This window comes from Ranitomeya imitator, chromosome 1 (assembly GCF_032444005.1).
Source record: "Ranitomeya imitator isolate aRanImi1 chromosome 1, aRanImi1.pri, whole genome shotgun sequence".
Lineage (NCBI taxonomy): Eukaryota > Metazoa > Chordata > Amphibia > Anura > Dendrobatidae > Ranitomeya > Ranitomeya imitator.
In genome coordinates, this window is record NC_091282.1 from 1,194,118,277 (window position 1) to 1,194,130,379 (window position 12,103).

Sequence of the window (12,103 nt, forward strand, 5' to 3'; positions counted from 1 at the left end):
GAGGAAGTGAGTGGCGAGCCACAGCTCTCACTTCCACTTGATCACGTATATGTCCAGAGGTGGGGACAGTGACGCCAGCACTGATTGGGCGCAGGGCTCACATGACATAAGAACCTCATATAAGCCCAGGGAACGTGAATGCTGACACTACTATGATGGTGCTTGCACAGGAGGTGAGTATAAGCTTTTTCATTTTAACTGTGCCAAACATGGAGAACGAGTAGGGGATCTCCCAGTCGTGGACAATTCCTTTAAAAGATGTTAGCTGAAGATCTCCAACAACGTTGCCTTAAATTTTATGTGGTGTTATACAAGAGATGACAATTCTCATTGTTATTGTCATGTAGTGACCATGTGTGCCATAACTACCACGCAAAAATATTTGTCTAAAGTGAGCCAAAGGTAAGCCAACCAGTAGGTGTCTAAAGATGCACCAAATCTGGTATCAAGCAATATCCCATGTCCTTGTCCTAAAAAATAGGATTCTACTTAACCTAAGAGATGGCAGGGTTTACTTTTTTTAACTAGACCCATATCTACAAAAAACATTAGCACCAAAAGTCATCACTATTTCAGCAAGCAAACTGGTAAACCAGCCTTGATAAATTCTCCTTGTAAGTTTATACTGTCTAAATCTTAGACCTAGTTGGTAAATCTTCCCCATAATTTAGGTCAGGCATATTATTTGTTTCATATAAGCACTTATTCTAGAGGACTTGTATATAATTTCTAATACCTCTTTATTTTACATATTAATGGCTATTAATTAATAACTGTATTTTTCCTTTAACTCGTCTGGAAACTTGGCATTCACTGAGGCAGTAAAGTCGGTCGCGCTCCAGCATCATAAACAATGGTCTGCCATTATTAAGGTATGTTGACATTGTTTTATATGCTTAAAGAATATCGGTCAGCCAAAGTTACTTCGCCTCCGGACAACCATTTTTTAGGTCAAAAACAAAGACTTTTTCATAACTGAAACTTTGTGTATATATATTTCATTTCACATACATATGGCAAAAACAATACTGTTGGGGTTTATGAGTTATCGATTTTGAGCTAAATGTCATTTTTCAAAGTCATTATTGACTGGAAATGTCAGCAACACAGAAGGCAACTTCTGTTTATGGAGAGTTGTGTTAGGTTCACATTGTTATAGAGAGAGGCATTTATTGATTGCAATCTGCTGAACTGGATGATGGTATGCAACAGCCTATAACACGTCCCTTTATAGAATTTGTTTAACCACACAATGTAAAAGAGGAAAATCAATGCTGGTCCTACCATGGTATAATGCAACCTTTGAAGTATTGAGTTTTCGCTCAATTTTATTTGCAGTAAAAATGTCTTATACGGTATATGTTACATCCTATTTGGAGAAATCATGAGAGCAGAAGGTGTCATTACAGGTATTATCCATCTTTTATGTATGATGATTACATCTCTACTTGGATTTCAGCTAAAGAGTAACTTAACCTTTCCATTTTATTTTTTTCATTTTTAGGCTGAAAATGTAATTTTCATAAATAGTGTAATGGGATTAATTCCGCGATTTTGCTTCCTTCTCGGGAAAACTCATGAGATGGTTGTGCATTACTAACTGTTTTGTTGGAGATCATGCACAATGCAATTTACAAAACTTCGAGTATTGTATGGTATATGGATTGTCCCCAGCCAAATAGTTTCTTCGGCACGCTATAATATCTATTTTTCATATTCGTTAAGCAAAATAGGGTTAATTAACCCTATTTTAATATTTACGGACATTACATTTCTTGCTTAAAGATAAAAAAATTCTTCTTACTAAAGTTAACACGCGAGGTGCAGCTATGTGTAGTAGGCTCAGGAGCTGAGCCTGCTCCAAGAATGATGGAGCAAGCTTCCATCACTACTGTATACTCCTTACTCCTTACTCCTATACTCCTGTTTGTCCACTACTAAGACAACTTGTTGATCTAAATGTTTGGCCCTGATAAGTTAAAAAAGCCTATACTCACCTCCTGTGCCGTTTTCGTTCCAGCGGTGTTGGCACTCGCTCTCCCGGGTACTTTCTTGTGGTTGTATGACGCATGGTGCATTGCAGCCAACCAGCACTGGAGTCACTGCCCCTATCTTTGTATGAATTGAACATGATGAGGAAGTCAGAGGTCACGACGTTCAAGTGGGTGGTACGTTGAGTATCATGTTTTTTACATGTGTTTGCTGAATACTCGCAAATAAAATTTAAAAAAATCTATATTTTCAAAAAAGCAAATTTATTATATATTGTAGTAGAATTAAATTTCACTTGTATAAATTTGCTCATCTCTAGTTGTAAATTACTTTGGACACATTTGGTACCGATGCAATCACACCGATACACAGAAAAAGATTTAAAAAATTTGTGTTTTTTTTACACCTCATCATGAAAAGAGTATATAAAAAAACCACAGGAAAGCTACGTCAAAATTTTCATTATAAGTTATATGTGCTCCAAAATGGTGCCATCGAAGAATGCAACTTATCTTGCAAAAAAAAAAACAAGTCTCGTACAGCTACAAAAACAACATCTTAAAAGGAATAAAAAATGAATAAAATATGTGAATCTGCCATTTTATCGTCAATGGTTGATGAACAAAGACAAGGGGAACAGTGTAATGAGGAATTCATCTTAATAAGCACAATCATTTCCACACTGGTGAGTATTCGTACAGCGTGCCAACTGCGGAGGAGATGAAGCATTCTCGTGCCATATACAGCCCTTTTAACTCTCTGTGTACTGTGGATATACTCATATGAGGAGAGCTTGTGGCAAGGTTAGTTAGTCAGACCTAATGGAGATAAATCACACAGAACTGTATCTGACTGAGCAGGCACTCCACTCAACAGCTTTAATTCTTCGCACTATTTATTCACAATATCTCTTCTTCATTTAGGTTTGGTGCTATTTTTATCATGATTTGTGCTCTTAGATATTGTAGATTATATAACAGATTAATTATTCACAAATATCCACATATAATGGCATTCCCGTATAAATAAAAACAAACAACTCAGACTAGAGTGAGATCGAGCATTGAATAGATCCATTAGCTATACATTTTTATTGAAATGTAAAGAATAAATAAAAAAAAACTTAAAAAAAGCAGAATGTCCAACAGGGGACGATAGCGTGACCAAATAAATGTGTATAATCCAATTACTGGGAAATATTACATGGAAGAAGTATTAAAACATTTTAGGTCCTGTGACTACCCTTCCTTGTTGGGGCCAATATATCAGGTATCATGCATGTGAAGTTCCCTTATGTATAGGGAGGACATGAATAGGTGTCTGGTGTATGGGAGGTATAGCGATAATATCACTAAAAATAGTAGAGGGGGTATTGTAGTTCCTATGTGGCATATATAAGTGTAAAATTCCAATTTAGTTACAATTAGTGTTAAACCAAATCCAAGGGAAGGAAAAAACAGAAATGCACTCACCGGTCTCTTGTGCGATAGTCCTTTATTCAGAACAAGTGCAGGCACACTTGGGGAGAACGTGGACAAAAGACGACGGCCGTTTCGCGCTGCCGCGCTTCTACGGGTCTCAATCGCCCCCGCGAAACGGCCGTCGTCTTTTGTCCACGTTCTCCCCAAGTGTGCCTGCACATGTTCTGAATAAAGGACTATCGCACAAGAGACCGGTGAGTGCATTTCTGTTTTTTCCTTCCCTTGGATTTGCATACTCGTCTTTTTATATGCACCCAGTGTTTATATATGGCAAACATGGCACAGCAGCGATTTTTAGCAGTACTAAGCATCTAAGGAGGTGGTGATTTACAGGAACAATAGCGCTGTGGACTTTTCTCATATCTCAGCAGTGTTAAACCACCAAAGACTGGTCAAATAAAGTGAATAAATAGGTGCATAGGAAGTTACAAACCAATTGAATTAATGTAGCCTCCCCTTAAACACTAACAATCCAATATCATATACTTTTGGAGGATACCTTTATGTGATGGCACAAAGGAAAACCCTGAGATGGAGATGGTCATCAGGTATGTCCCCTCATCCCGACGCACGTTTCGTTGCCAGCTTCTTCACCAGCTAAGTGTTAGGAGTCGAGTTTCATCTGCTGCACAGGGGGAGTCTCGATCAAGATTTTGTCAACGACATCTTCCGGGATATGCTTTCCACCTCAGTTGTAGTCTATCTGGATGATATTCTCATCTTTTCTCCAGATATTGACTCCCACCGGAGAGATGTTGGCAGAGTCTTCGACCTCCTATGGGCAAACTCTCTTTTTGCTAAGTTGGAGAAGTGTATGTTTGAGCAGGAGTCTTTACCGTTCCTGGGCTATATCATCTCCGCCCAGGGATTGGCTATGGATCCTGCCAAACTACAGGCTGTGATGGACTGGCAAGAGCCCCATTCTCTTAAAGCGGTGCAGCGCTTTATGGGGTTCATTAACTATTACCGCCAGTTCATTCCCCACTTCTCAACTCTGGTAGCTCCCTTGGTAGCCCTCACCAAGAAGGGAGCGAATCCTAAATTGTGGTCGGAAGAGGTCTCCAAGGCCTTCACTTCTATTAAGTCCCACTTTGCTAGCGCTCCCATCTTACATCGTCCCGATGTAGATAAGCCATTCCTAATGGAGGTGGATGCCTCCGTTGGTGCTGGAGCAGTCCTCTATCAGAAGGATGCTCAAGTTCGGAAGCATCCATGCTTTTTCTTCTCTAAGACCTTCTCGCCAGCGGAGAGAAACTACTCCATCGGGGATAGGGAGCTGCTAGCAATGAAGTTGGCCTTTTCAGAGTGGAGACATCTTCTGGAAGGTGCGTGGTTTCCCTTTCAGGTTTACACGGACCACAAAAATTTGGTCTACTTACAAACAGCCCAGCGGCTAAATTCTCGCCAAGCCAGATGGTCCTTGTTCTTTTCCCGGTTCCACTTTTCTCTTCATTTTCTCGCCGGGGAGAAGAATATTCGTGCTGACGCTCTCTCCGGCTCCCTTATGTCAACTGAAGAGGAGCAAGAGGAGCCTCGGCTTATTGTCCCTTCTGAGAGCTTGAGAACCGTAGCGCCGGTTTCGCTGGAGTCTGTGCCTCCGGGCAAGACTTTTGTGCCCATTAATTTGCGACCGGAGGTTCTCTCTTGGGCTCATTCGTCCAGGGTGGGTGGACACTTTGGGACAAAGAGGACATCTGAGCTACTGGCGAGGACGTACTGGTGGCCGCATATGGTCCGGGATGTCAGGGATTATATTCTGGCGTGTGTCTCCTGCGCCAAAAATAAATCTCCGCGTCAAAGGCCAGCTGGGTTGCTCTATCCCTTGCCGATGGCAGATAGGCCCTGGGAGATGGTCGGGATGGACTTTGTCGTGGGTTTGCCCAAGTCTCGCGGCTGTACCATCATTTGGGTCATCACCGATCATTTCTCGAAAATGGTGCATTTGGTGCTGCTACCACGGTTAAGCACATCTTCCGCCTACATGGTATGCCTGACAAAATTGTCAGTGACCGGGGTCCCCAGTTTGCGTCTCGGTTCTAGAGAGAGCTGTGTCATCTTCTCAGTATTGAGTTGAATCTCTCTTCCGCTTATCATCCCGAGACGAATGGGTTGGTAGAGAGGGCCAACCAGACCTTGGTCACATACCTGCGACATTTTGTTTCAGCCAGGCAGGATGACTGGGCATCCTTGCTATCATGGGCAGAGTTTGCGCTGAACAACGCCGTAGCCGACTCCACTGGACAAACTCCATTCCTCCTCAACTATGGTCAGCATCCACGGGTACCTGTGCCTATGCCCGTGTCTTCCGCAGACTCCAGGGTGGCAGACTGGGCTGTGGAGGCACGGGATATTTGGGACCGCACTCAGGATGCCATTCGGGCCTCTAAGGAGAGAATGATGTCCTCCGCCGATGCTCATCGGCGCCCCGCCCCGACCTTTGCTCCTGGCGACTTGGTGTGGCTCTCCGCCCGTAACATCAGGCTGCGAGTTGAGTCCACTAAATTTGCTCCTCGCTACTTGGGTCCCTTCAAGGTCCTCGAACAGGTTAATCCTGTGGTCTACCGTCTGGCCCTTCCTCCACGCCTTGGTATCACCGGCACCTTTCATGTGTCCCTCCTTAAGCCCGTATACATGTCACGGTTTTCTGAGTCATCTGCCGGGACATCGGGTTCGTCTACGGACGATTTCGAGGTGAACGCTATCTTGGGGTGCAAGGTGGTACGTGGCAAAAAATTTTTTTGGGTGGACTGGAAGGGTTACGGTCCTGAGGATAGGTCCTGGGAGCCTGCTGAGCACATTCGGGCTCCGCAGCTTATTGCTGCCTTCGAACGTAGCGAGGCCCAAGGAGGGGGGGGGGCCCTAGGGGGGTGTGGTAATGTTAGGAGTCGAGTTTCCTCTGCTGCACAGGGGGAGTCTCGATCCGTGTCTGCTGCGGTCTTCCATTCTGCTTCGGCCGCAGTGGGCTCTGCTCAGCGGGGGCGTCGCTCCCATCGTCTCGCTGGGACTGATTCTGTGCAGAGGGTTACTGCTGCCTTTTCTGGCTCTCCTGTTGTACCCTGCACTGATCTGCGGCGAGCGAGCTTCTCTGGGACTAAGTCCTTATTTGCACACACTGAGCATGCCCAGGGCAAGATCTCCCGTTGGAGATCGAGGGTCACATGCTCAGGTACTGCAGCACATCCCATTGGTCCTCCTGGCAGGTCCTGAAAGGGCAAAACTTCTGTAGCAGCTTCCTGTGCTGCAACTATGTAAACTGCGCATGACCGCACGGCCATGCGCTAGTATTGTCTTGATAATGTGTGTGTGTAGATGGATGTATGTCGATGGATGAAAGCTCCTAAGTATCCCTCCCTAGTGTTGTTGACTGCTCGCGGATAGTAACATAGTAACATAGTAACATAGTTAGTAAGGCCGAAAAAAGACATTTGTCCATCCAGTTCAGCCTATATTCCATCATAATAAATACCCAGATCTACGTCCTTCTACAGAACCTAATAATTGTATGATATAATATTGTTCTGCTCCAGGAAGACATCCAGGCCTCTCTTGAACCCCTCGACTGAGTTCGCCATCACCACCTCCTCAGGCAAGCAATTCCAGATTCTCACTGCCCTAACAGTAAAGAATCCTCTTCTATGTTGGTGGAAAAACCTTCTCTCCTCCAGACGCAAAGAATGCCCCCTTGTGCCCGTCACCTTCCTTGGTATAAACAGATCCTCAGCGAGATATTTGTATTGTCCCCTTATATACTTATACATGGTTATTAGATCGCCCCTCAGTCGTCTTTTTTCTAGACTAAATAATCCTAATTTCGCTAATCTATCTGGGTATTGTAGTTCTCCCATCCCCTTTATTAATTTTGTTGCCCTCCTTTGTACTCTCTCTAGTTCCATTATATCCTTCCTGAGCACCGGTGCCCAAAACTGGACACAGTACTCCATGTGCGGTCTAACTAGGGATTTGTACAGAGGCAGTATAATGCTCTCATCATGTGTATCCAGACCTCTTTTAATGATCCTGTTTGCCTTGGCAGCTGCTGCCTGGCACTGGCTGCTCCAGGTAAGTTTATCATTAACTAGGATCCCCAAGTCCTTCTCCCTGTCAGATTTACCCAGTGGTTTCCCATTCAGTGTGTAATGGTGATATTGATTCCCTCTTCCCATGTGTATAACCTTACATTTATCATTGTTAAACCTCATCTGCCACCTTTCAGCCCAAGTTTCCAACTTATCCAGATCCATCTGTAGCAGAATACTATCTTCTCTTGTATTAACTGCTTTACATAGTTTTGTATCATCTGCAAATATCGATATTTTACTGTGTAAACCTTCTACCAGATCATTAATGAATATGTTGAAGAGAACAGGTCCCAATACTGACCCCTGCGGTACCCCACTGGTCACAGCGACCCAGTTAGAGACTATACCATTTATAACCACCCTCTGCTTTCTATCACTAAGCCAGTTACTAACCCATTTACACACATTTTCCCCCAGACCAAGCATTCTCATTTTGTGTACCAACCTCTTGTGCAGCACGGTATCAAATGCTTTGGAAAAATCGAGATATACCACGTCCAATGACTCACCGTGGTCCAGTCTATAGCTTACCTCTTCATAAAAACTGATTAGATTGGTTTGACAGGAGCGATTTCTCATAAACCCATGCTGATATGGAGTTAAACAGTTATTCTCATTGAGATAATCCAGAATAACATCCCTCAGAAACCCTTCAAATATTTTACCAACAATAGAGGTTAGACTTACTGGCCTATAATTTCCAGGTTCACTTTTAGAGCCCTTTTTGAATATTGGCACCACATTTGCTATGCGCCAGTCCTGCGGAACAGACCCTGTCGCTATAGAGTCACTAAAAATAAGAAATAATGGTTTATCTATTACATTACTTAGTTCTCTTAGTACTCGTGGGTGTATGCCATCCGGACCCGGAGATTTATCTATTTTAATCTTATTTAGCCGGTTTCGCACCTCTTCTTGGGTTAGATTGGTGACCCTTAATATAGGGTTTTCATTGTTTCTTGGGATTTCACCTAGCATTTCATTTTCCACCGTGAATACCGTGGATGATGGTAGCTATCTAGCGCCCGACTAACCATCTGCACGTAACACACATCACAGCGTCCAGTTGCTGTGTCCGCCAGTACGGCGCCGTGCGCTTCCTCTGCGCTTTCCTTACCCAAGCCTGGGTGGTTAGTGGCGTCCGTCAGTGCGGCACCGCACGCACTCTCGTGCCTTTATATTCTATTTATTAGTTTCCTTACACACCCAGTTGCGGTGTTGTGCCAGCAAGTGTCTAATCGGACTTCAATCCTGAGTAGGGGTTGAGTTCGCTGACTTCTTGCTCGCGCTCTATGTGCGGTACTGCGGTCCTGTGACGCAACAGGATCGCTTCCTTCACGCAGGGTGAAGTTAACCCATGTGTGTATACTTTGTACCGCCATATAGTCCGTCTTACTAGCAGCAGGGTCTTTACCTCTACGGTGGACCTCGGACTGCGAACGCACCTAGTTTCATATCATCTATACTTGGTGCGTTCCGCCGGTCCTTAACACTAAGTTTACACCTTTGTATAATTGGTGTAATCTAATATTTACAACATCACATCAGTCATAAAGTGGTCACTCAAATGGTACAACTGAAGAGACAAAAAGCGCAAATAGGGTCTTATTTGATAACCAAGTGGTGTAAAAAGACTACAGTTGGACCACCAAGGAGATACGCTGCAATATATGAGGAATATGGTGGTTCAGAGTCCACACTGTCCATGGTTCCAAGATACGATCACACATGAAAGTGAGGCATGAATGCCTCTTCATCAGGACCCAACTGCTCAGACAATGTAGTTTGGTCCTGATGAAGAGGTATGAAAACCTTGAAACGTGTAGACCAAATAAACCACATTCATGCTTCACCTTTGTGTGTGATCGTATCTTTGAACATTGGGTAGCGCGGACTCTGAACCACCATATTCCGGCTAAAATGGTCTCTGTCATTTCAACTTTTCATAAATCAACAGTACAAGTAAATATTATATCATTGAATCCATTTGACGTGAATTGAATTTGTATTGAATTTTTAAGAATTTGTTGAAGAAGGCTAACTCAAACGTTTTAGAAGATCGCATCAGCCAAAACAAAATTACATAATCATATGGAATGGCAAGATGGGCTTCACCATTATGCTTTGCATCTGTCAACACATGGTACAGTACAGCCAATTAGGAGGTACTATCGCAGTATGTATAAAATTATAGGCAGGGAATGCAGCAGCCATTTTGTGGTGAATCTAGATAGTAATGGAATGTCACTAGGGATAAATGGACCTGTAGAAGTTCGAGTTTGTTGGGTTCAACTGAACTTCAGTCAAAAGTTCGATCCGGGTTTCTGAACTGTACCTGAATTTGAACCTGAACCCGAACACCATAGAAATCAATTGGTGCCCAAATTTTGGAGCTAGAAAATCTCTTTCTCTCCCGAAGTGTACAGCGGACTTCCATGAGAAGTCTATGTTTAGAGTTCAGCACCAAAACCCAATCATTCGGGTTTAGTAATCTTTAAACATTACGGCTTACGGCTTAGCCATAAAGTTAGTGATGGTAAACCAAAAAACGCTGAACAAACTGTTCAGATAGTGTGTGTTACAGCACAGCAGTGAAAAAGATTAATGTGTGAGAAATAGAAAATAATACAGATTTCATTGATAGAGAGATAGATGGGAGAATCCCTAAGTCTGTGAGGCAGGACCGGGGAACGACACACGTCTGGCAGCTGCTGATTGCATGATCAGTGTTATAATGCTTCTTCAATTAAATTATATTTGCAAGACTGGGCAAATGAAGGCTTTGTAGAGCTTTCAATTCACCATGAATTTCAGATAAGATGAAAAATTTGAATTTCAAAATATTCACCCGTCGTTAAGAAGAATATATATTTTTATCAAAATATTTCTCTGTCTCTACTTATGAGCCACCTCACTGTACCCCCCCCCCCCCCAATCCACCTCTTGAAGTCATCATTTTTTCTGAGTTCTCAACTCACTGGGGGATCAGATTACAAAAGTAGCATTTCTTAACCTTCCTCTAGTGTTAGCTTTCTGTTACTCTTTCTTATGTTAACGGGTCGGTTTTGACCCGTGTCGTAAATCACCCCTAGGATACCCTAAAAACAGTTATTTATGATCCAATTTGTTTCTTACCTCTTAGTTACCTTGTTAGGGTTTCTCATCCATGGAAGGATTGATTTTAATATTTTTGTTGTGGCCCCCTGGGCCTTTCATTTGAGAGCATACACTTCATTTTCAATATAAAAATATTGTCAAATGAACCTCAAGAGAATACTATAAACTATACTCTGCAAAGTACCAACTCTAAGCTGATTTGGCCATACATGCCTGGACATGTCCCTAACTCAAGTTGTTGGAGGTAGAGCTGACTGTGGGCTGTTGGTTTATATTATGTTTATGAGTTCAGTTTTGGGACTTATTATTGTTTTTTTTACTCTTATATTAGACCTGGGTCGAAATTGACCCCAACAACACAAATGTTATAATTTTAATAAGAGCATTTTACAATTTAGTAAAATTGTTTTATTTTATTGTATTTTGTTTAACAATAAGTTCCTGAAAAAGTCAAAAAGTCTTGATGCAATAAACAAATGTATGTAGAATTTGTATGCATTTAAAACCTAAAACGGATAACATGAAATCTAAGGTTTCTCCTTGAGGAGAGAGACAAATCAGACCTAGCATGGCCTGGCTTGTTAATCTCTACAAAGATAAACATTACACCTTAGATCCCAGTCTTAAGGTACCGTCACACTATACGATTTACCTACGATCACGACCAGTGATATGACCTGGCCGTGATCGTAGGTAAATCGTAGTGTGGTCGCTGGAGAGCTGTCACACAGACAGCTCTCCAGCGACCAACGATGCCGAGGTCCCCGGGTAACCAGGGTAAACATCGGGTTACTAAGCGCAGGACCGCGCTTAGTAACCCGATGTTTACCCTGGTTACCAGCGTAAAAAAAAACAAACAGCACATACTTACATTCCGGTGTCCGTCAGGTCCCTTGCCGTCTGCTTCCCGCACTCACTGACTGCCGGCCGTAAAGTGAAAGTGAAAGCACAGCACAGCAGTGACGTCACTGCTGTGCTCTGCTTTCACTTTACGGCCGGCAGTCACTGAGTGCGGGAAGCAGACGGCAAGGGACCTGACGGACACCAGAATGTAAGTATGTGCTGTTTGTTTTTTTTTAGTTTTACGCTTGTAACCAGGGTAAACATCGGGTTACTAAGCGAGGCCCTGCGCTTAGTAACCCGATGTTTACCCTGGTTACAAGCGAACGCATCGCTAGATCGCATCGCTAGATGTCACACACACCGATCTAGCGATGACAGCGGGAGATCCAGCGACGAAAGAAAGTTCTAAACGATCTGCTACGACGTACGATTCTCAGCAGGATCCCTGATCGCTGCTGCGTGTCAGACACAGCGATATCGTAACGATATCGCTGGAACGTCACGAATCGTACCGTCGTAGCGATCGAAATGACACTGTGTGACGGTACCCATATGCTTCTCACCTTGCCAAATCAGATCTTCTACTTTGCA

General features: G+C 43.2%; 1 long non-coding RNA gene across 1 annotated transcript in view; it reads left to right on the top strand.

Annotated features, from left to right (window-relative positions):
- The first annotated feature begins 229 nt into the window (after window positions 1–229).
- LOC138658362 (uncharacterized) overlaps window positions 230–12,103 on the top strand; it is a 44,445-nt gene continuing 32,571 nt past the window's right edge. The window contains exons 1-2 of the long non-coding RNA XR_011317469.1: window positions 230–872; window positions 2,021–2,168. This is a non-coding gene — a long non-coding RNA (uncharacterized lncRNA). The remainder of the gene's footprint in view (window positions 873–2,020; window positions 2,169–12,103) is intronic.